The 7,052-nt window shown below is 33.7% G+C and overlaps 1 long non-coding RNA gene across 1 annotated transcript; it reads right to left on the bottom strand.

Moving 5' to 3' along the window:
• Positions 1-2,110: 2,110 nt before the first annotated feature.
• Positions 2,111-6,797, bottom strand: LOC142170694 (uncharacterized). The gene is made up of 2 exons (XR_012700069.1): positions 6,057-6,797; positions 2,111-2,393 (listed from the first exon to the last, which is right to left on the bottom strand). It is a non-coding gene; the product is annotated as an uncharacterized LOC142170694 (long non-coding RNA).
• Positions 6,798-7,052: the final 255 nt, after the last annotated feature.

Genomic DNA, 7,052 nt, shown 5'->3' on the forward strand with positions numbered 1-7,052 from the left:
TTCATAATATATCTTATTAATTAAAGAAATAGGACATTTACATTTTATTTGTGAGAAAAAAGAGGCGTCACATATTAGCTAGATGATCATGTTTCTGCGTTAACTTAAGAATATATAACTTTCAAAAAATAAAATTCTTAAATATTCAAAGGTTATGTATTGAACTTTAAAAAAGGATGTATGATAATTTGTGAAATTGAAGTAATTAAATCCAAAATTGGAATCGATTTTAAGCTACATATCGAGGGAGCCGATCGAGTACTTATGGTATAAAGTTTCTTCCTCTATTGAATTGCCTAATAAGATCAACAATCATCATTTCAGAAACTTAATTATACTTTTTCCTGTAATTTTATTTTATTACTCAAATACATTTTTTACATAATATTTTTGTATTTTTATAAAAAAATTATATTCATGTAGATAAGGTATATGCGCAACCTTCGTATTTTGAGACTAATTATAATTAAAAGTGGCAACAAAAAATTTGTGTAGTTTTAAGATCACATGTCGAATTGCTGAACTGGCACTACTTTTTAGTTGAAGACATAATAAATTATTTGAATGTTGAAAGCCAAGTTTTCCTTCCCAACTTCTAAAATGCACTAACTTTTTCTGGTATTTTCCAAATTTCAAAATACATTTCAAATGTAAGTATACGAAATCATCACGACAATTCAAACTTCTAGAAAATCAAATGTAATAATTATCGAAGTCATAAAATTTTACCAAAATATCAAAAGTAATACTCTCTCCGTTCACTTTTACTTGTCCAGTATTCTAAAAATAAATTTTCACTTTTACTTGTCACTTTAATATATCAAAAGAAGATAAAAATTTTTTTCCTGTTATACACATAATATTAATTATTTATATCAAATCATTTTCTCAAATCCATTAAAAATCTGCATCAATTAATATGAGCATTATGGTAAATTATGTACTTCATTTATTCTTTCTTGTGCAAAATTTATAATGGGTAAGTAAAAGTGAACGGAGAGAAAAGTAATATTCGAATTTGAGACTTGGATGAAGTCACAAATGGCCGGTTAATAATCTAAGAATGTGTAGCAAATAATGTACCGTACTTATTTTTCAAGCAATTATTTGTATAATTTTTTTACAATACTAGGTGTATGGGTCTTCTTTAACTCCTTTGCATTTACTATGAGTATTTGGATTGACTTTTAAATTCTTTTTAATTTTTTTCAGTGCTTGGCAAGTAAGTTTTAAGTTTTAAAATTTACGGTTATTATAAATTTTAGTCTAGTTATTATGTAATTATTACAAAGTCAATTAGGACATAATGTCTATTTGAATTAATTTTCAATTAGAATAAAATCTTGCAGTAATTTAGCTAATTTATACTTCATCCGTCTCATATTAACAGTCGTGGTTATTAAAATAGTTGTCTCAAATTATTTGTCATTTTAGAAGTTCAAAATAAAATTGATTATTTTTTTTCCTTTTTACCCTTAGTAATAATTGTTCTTGAAGATGGAGATAATACATAAATAAAATAAATATTCAATGAAGAGAGATTTTATCTTAAGACAAAAATAAGGGTAAAATAGTCTAATTCCTTTCCTAATTAATGTTTCTTAAGGGACGTGTCAAAGAAAAACACAGGACAAATAATATGAGACAGAGGGAGTAATGTTAATAGATTCAAGGATTCTTTAGTCAATGTAATAGAAAAAGTGATTTTCACCAAAAAGCAAATAAATTTGTACCTCGAACTCGATATTGATGTGAAAGAGTTCGACATTAATCGTTTAATACAAACACCTTGCGTATGGATGTCTAGCAAAATCAATTTCTTGTACAGCAGCATTTACTTGTAGTTCCAAGGGCAAATCGATCCTTAACAAAGACAAGCTAGTTATTCCACACACCAAAAATGAAATGTGAGAGTTGTGTCACATCTCTTTTTTACCATCCGAGGGTAATTATCACGATCTGGAATTTTCACCCTTGGGAGTCGTGATGGCGTCTACTCGTGGAAGCTAAGCAAGCCACGAACCTAGAAATCTTTAACTCTTCTGTTTTAATCCTTTTTACAACTTATATTAACAAGTGATAAACATATAAATGATAGCAGAATATGAGATTTAAGCGGAAGTCTAAAATAAATATAAAACCAAAATGTTTCGAAAGTCAACACATGCCTCTACCCAGAAACTGGTGTCACAATATCCACGGACTACTAAGAGTACTACATACAACAGTTTGAAGGAAAAATAACATTGTTTGTCTCGGATACATGAGATAACAGAACATAATAAAGGATAGAGGAGACGTCGGGCTTGCGGACGCCTGCAAGGCTACCTCGGTGTCTCGGTGGACTGAAGGTTGGCTCCCCTGCTGCTGCTAATCAAGTGCTGCTCCGGTATCTGCACAGAGTGCAGAGTGTAGTATCAGCACAACCGACCCCATATGCTGGTAAGTGCCTGGCCTAACCCCGGCAAGGTAGTGACGAGGCTAGGACCAGACTCCAGATAAACCTGTGCAGTTATATAATATATGGCGGAAAATAAACAGGGATAAGCATTTTAAAATGGGAGGGGGTACATGCTTCGGGGAAACATATCAAGACCAACAGAAACTTAATAAAATATGAAAGGACAACTCAATATCTACAACAATACAATAACAATACTGTTGCAGCGCGCAACCCGATCTCTTATCATTTAACCTTGTTACGGCGTGCAACCTGATCCACATATTTATAGTTGTTGCGGCGTGCAACCCGATCCAATATAATATCTGTTGCGGCGTGCAACCCGATCCAATATAATATCTGTTGCGGCGTGCAACCCGTTCCAACTATACAGTCAACAATAATCATAATTAACCGTCCCGACAAGGGATCAACAATAGACTACACTATCCCAGCAAGGGAATTCAGCAGTACAAGTGTATACGTCCCGGAAAGGGAGAATCATCTATAATCAATCTTAACTCAACTCCTACTCGTTTCAATTACCATCATTTCTCAATCAAAAGTAGATTCCACGATAAACAAACTAAGTCTTTGCTCAATATCAAGGATTTACTCACTATTTCAACTATAGTAACATTCAAGAATACAACAAGTATCAATTTAAGACTCACGGTCATGCTTGACACCAACGTATAAATACTCGTCGCCATGCCTATACGTCGTACTCAACAAGAAGCAAATAGAAAATAGGACTCAACTCTTAATCCCTCAAGCTAAGGTTAGATCGGACACTTACCTCGATGCCACGAACGCAATTCAAGCTTCAACTATCACTTTACCTCTTGATTCCACCACCAACTCGCTCGTATCTAGCTACAAGTTACTTAATTATATTAATAAATGCTAAATGAATCAATTTGAATGCATGAAAATGGATTTTTCAAAGTTTTACCCAAAAGTCAAAATCGCCCCCAGGCCCACATGGTCAAAACCCGAGGTTCGAACCAAAACTCGATCACCCATTCCCCCACGAACTCAAATATATAATTTGTTTTGAAATCGAACCTCAAATCGAGGTCCAAATCCCCAATTTTTTTGAAAACCTAGGTTCTACCCAAAACACCCAATTTCCCCCATGAAAATCATTGATTTGAAGTTGAAATCATGTTAAAAGATGTTAATGATTGAAGAAAACTAGTTAAAAACGACTTACAATTGATTTGAAGAAGAAAGGTTGTTTGAAAAATCGCCTCTTATGTTTTTGGGGTTTTTTAAAAGTGCAAAATAACTGAAAATCTCGTCTATTTATACCCCTCTCAGACCCCCTGTGCGAACCGCACAAAATGGACTGCGGCCGCACAAGCCTTCCTAAGGTACTGCTGTCCAGTGCCTTGTGTGGACCGCACTAAATGGACTGTGCACAGGCCTTCACCGCGGACCGCACAGGCCTCCGCGGTCGCACACGATTTTGTGCGGACCGCACTGGAGGGTTCAGAGACCTGCAACTTCTGGTTTTAAGCCTAAAACATCCTGAACCTACCCGAAACTCATCCAAGCCCTCGGAACTCCAAACCCAGTGTGCATACTAACTCAAAAACATCATATGGACCTACTCGTGCGATCACATCATCAAAATAACATGTAAAATTATGAATTAAACCTCAAAACTCAACATTTTCATCAAGAACTCTCAAAGTTCATAACTCTTCAACTGACAGTCTAACTCACGTCAAATAAACTTTGTTTTCAACGAATTTCACAGTTATCTTTCAAATACTATAACAAGTTTGTACCGGGCTCCAAAACCAAAATAGGGGCCCGATAACAATGGTTTCAAACATTAATTCATTTCTTTATTCCTTAGATAATTCAGTAAAATAATTTCTTTCAAAAATGATTTCTAAAACTTGGGACCTCGGAATTCATTTCCGAGCATACGCCTAAGTCCCATATTTTACTACAGACCTCCCGGGATCGTCGGAACAGAGATCCGGGTCCGTTTGCTAAAAATGTTGACCAAAGTCAACCATAATCAAAATTTTAACTCTAAAATTCCTATTTCTCATATTTTCACATAAAAGGCTTTCCGAATATAGGTCCAGACTATGCACGTAAATCAAGGTAGGGTAAAAAGGGAGGTTTTCTTTTCTTTCTTTTTTGGCCTCGGAACACTGAATGCACTTGCAACACGAGCGATGGCCTTTTGGGTCATCACAATAATATAAGGGAGTTTTTCCAATTAAAGTGACATTAATCGAAATGGGATTATTTTATTTCTTTTTATCAAAGTCGCCACTTGGAATATTTTATTTGGTGTCTCAAGTCACCGGTTTATTTTAAAATCCCAAATCGAGGAAATTTCGACTTTATTTAAAAGTCTGCGAACCAGAAATTCTAAGTAAGGAATTCTATTAACCCAGGAGAAGGTGTTAGGCATTCCCGGGTTCCGTAGTTCTAGCACGGTTGCTTAAACTATTAAAATTGGCCTAATTATCTGATTAATTATATGTTTAAAACCTATTGTGCATTTTTAACTTTGTAACTGCTTTTATTTATTCAAACTACTTTTACGATTTATGAAATTATTTCTTGAACAAGTTACGATTGTCGTACACTTGCCGTTTTGGAACACACCGCAAATCACGCTACATGAAATGCGCTCGCAATTTGCGACATGTTTATTTTATTATTGTTCAAAGTTGTTATGATCGGTTTACATGAAATGCACACCCGATTTTGGGAATTAGGTATCATAACTATGTCACGGGAACCGTACCCATAGTCACAATAATTTATTTAAACGCGACTAAAGCAAACTACGAAGGTTCAAGGCATTTTTTATACTAATATTTTTATTTATGCGAGGGCCATAAGTTATGGATTTTGTTTGTGTATGGCATACCTCAATTTATTTTAAAAGGATTTGTACTCAATTAAAGCAACCTATGGATGTTTATTAATTATTTATCCTAAATGTTATGGAGTAATACAAGCATGGTGTAAAGTTAAATAATGGAAATTGGGGAATTAATTCATTCACTAAAAATGCGCAATTGGGATAAAGGGAAAACCTCAACGTAGTATAATCTCACATCCTTGGATGTACTGCCCACTCATGAATGGCAACCAAATACAATTAGGACCCGATAATTGCTAGGCATGACTACGTTCTAAATAATTCATGGATTTCCAACCAATAAACATAATATTCACATTTGACCACTAAATATGAAAACAAAATGAGTACTGCACAAAAAAAATTTCACTAGAACTACATATTCAAACAAATATAACATATATGTCCATGCCTTACATACACAGATTCATGGATAAAAATGACACAGACAAAAGTAAATCACAATAGCGTCATCTATAACAATATAAGCAAACTCGCCTTAACCCATACAATATTCTATATTAATTGATGAACATTTAGCAATTTGAATTGCAGCTTCAACGCATGCTAACATCAGAAATTAATAAAGAAGAACTCCAACAATTTTATAGCCTAAAAGAAACATACTGAATTTGTGAATCAATAAACAAAATCTGATGATTTATATTTCATTCACAAAACAACAACACAGAGTTACAATTTCGATTAGGTACATACCTAAACAGTGGTGCAACAGCAGAATAAAGAGGAAGAAAATAAGCCTCTGAATCGAGACCCAGTCATAGCTTGATAACACAGCAGCGAGCAACAGAAACTGAAGTTAAACTCGAACTTCACATTCAGAAAAACTGAAACCCAGCTATCCGAGAGTGAAACCAGCCAATGAAACTCTTTTAGTTTATTTTTGTTTCTGAAAATCGAAGTTGAATTTCTAGAAACTTTTCTGTTTTGTTTCTTCTTCTTTTTTTCAATTTCTCATGAAGCTTTGGTTTCCAGATTTGAGATGCAATTTCGGATCTAGAAATTTGCTTTCAGATTTTTGTTTTTGTTTTTTGTATGAGTGAGGGGAAGAAGTTGGTGAGAGATGAGTGAAAATTTGGGGAGTAACAGTGAGGTGAAGAGTGGAGAAAGAATGGAGAAGAAAGAAAAGTTGCGCTGGGTTTTCTCTATTAAAGAGCAGGGGTGAGCCTCGTTATTTCTCTGTTTTTTGCTCGAAGAAATGGCCATTTTTTTTGTCTAAATCTGAAGGGGAAGCTCTACCCTAGATTTTAGGAAAGTGGGGTTTTAAAGAGAGGGGTTGGGACAATCCGGGTCATGGGCTGGCGGGTTTGGGGCGAAATTTTGGGCTGGTTTTGGCTAAATTGGCCCGATTCCGAAATTAACAACTCCTTTCAATTTAACTCTTTTATCCTCTTTTCTTTTCTTTTTATTAATTAAAATCCTAAATCAATCTATTTTTGTAGAAATTAAAATTCTTTATTTATTTTTAACATTAAAACGACTAATTAATTTAAAGCTAAAGAAAAATGCTAATTTTAAAGACTAAAATCTAAATAAGTAAAAATGACCATTTTTTTTTATTTTTACTTAATAAAATTAATTCCTACATGCAAATTGAACCTAAGATGGCATGAAATTAAAATATGACAATTCTTTATGATTTTTTAATGATTTTAAAATATTAAAAATGCATGAAATGCAACTAAATAAAGA

Source organism: Nicotiana tabacum, chromosome 16 (assembly GCF_000715075.1).
Source record: "Nicotiana tabacum cultivar K326 chromosome 16, ASM71507v2, whole genome shotgun sequence".
NCBI classification, from domain to species: Eukaryota; Viridiplantae; Streptophyta; class Magnoliopsida; order Solanales; family Solanaceae; genus Nicotiana; species Nicotiana tabacum.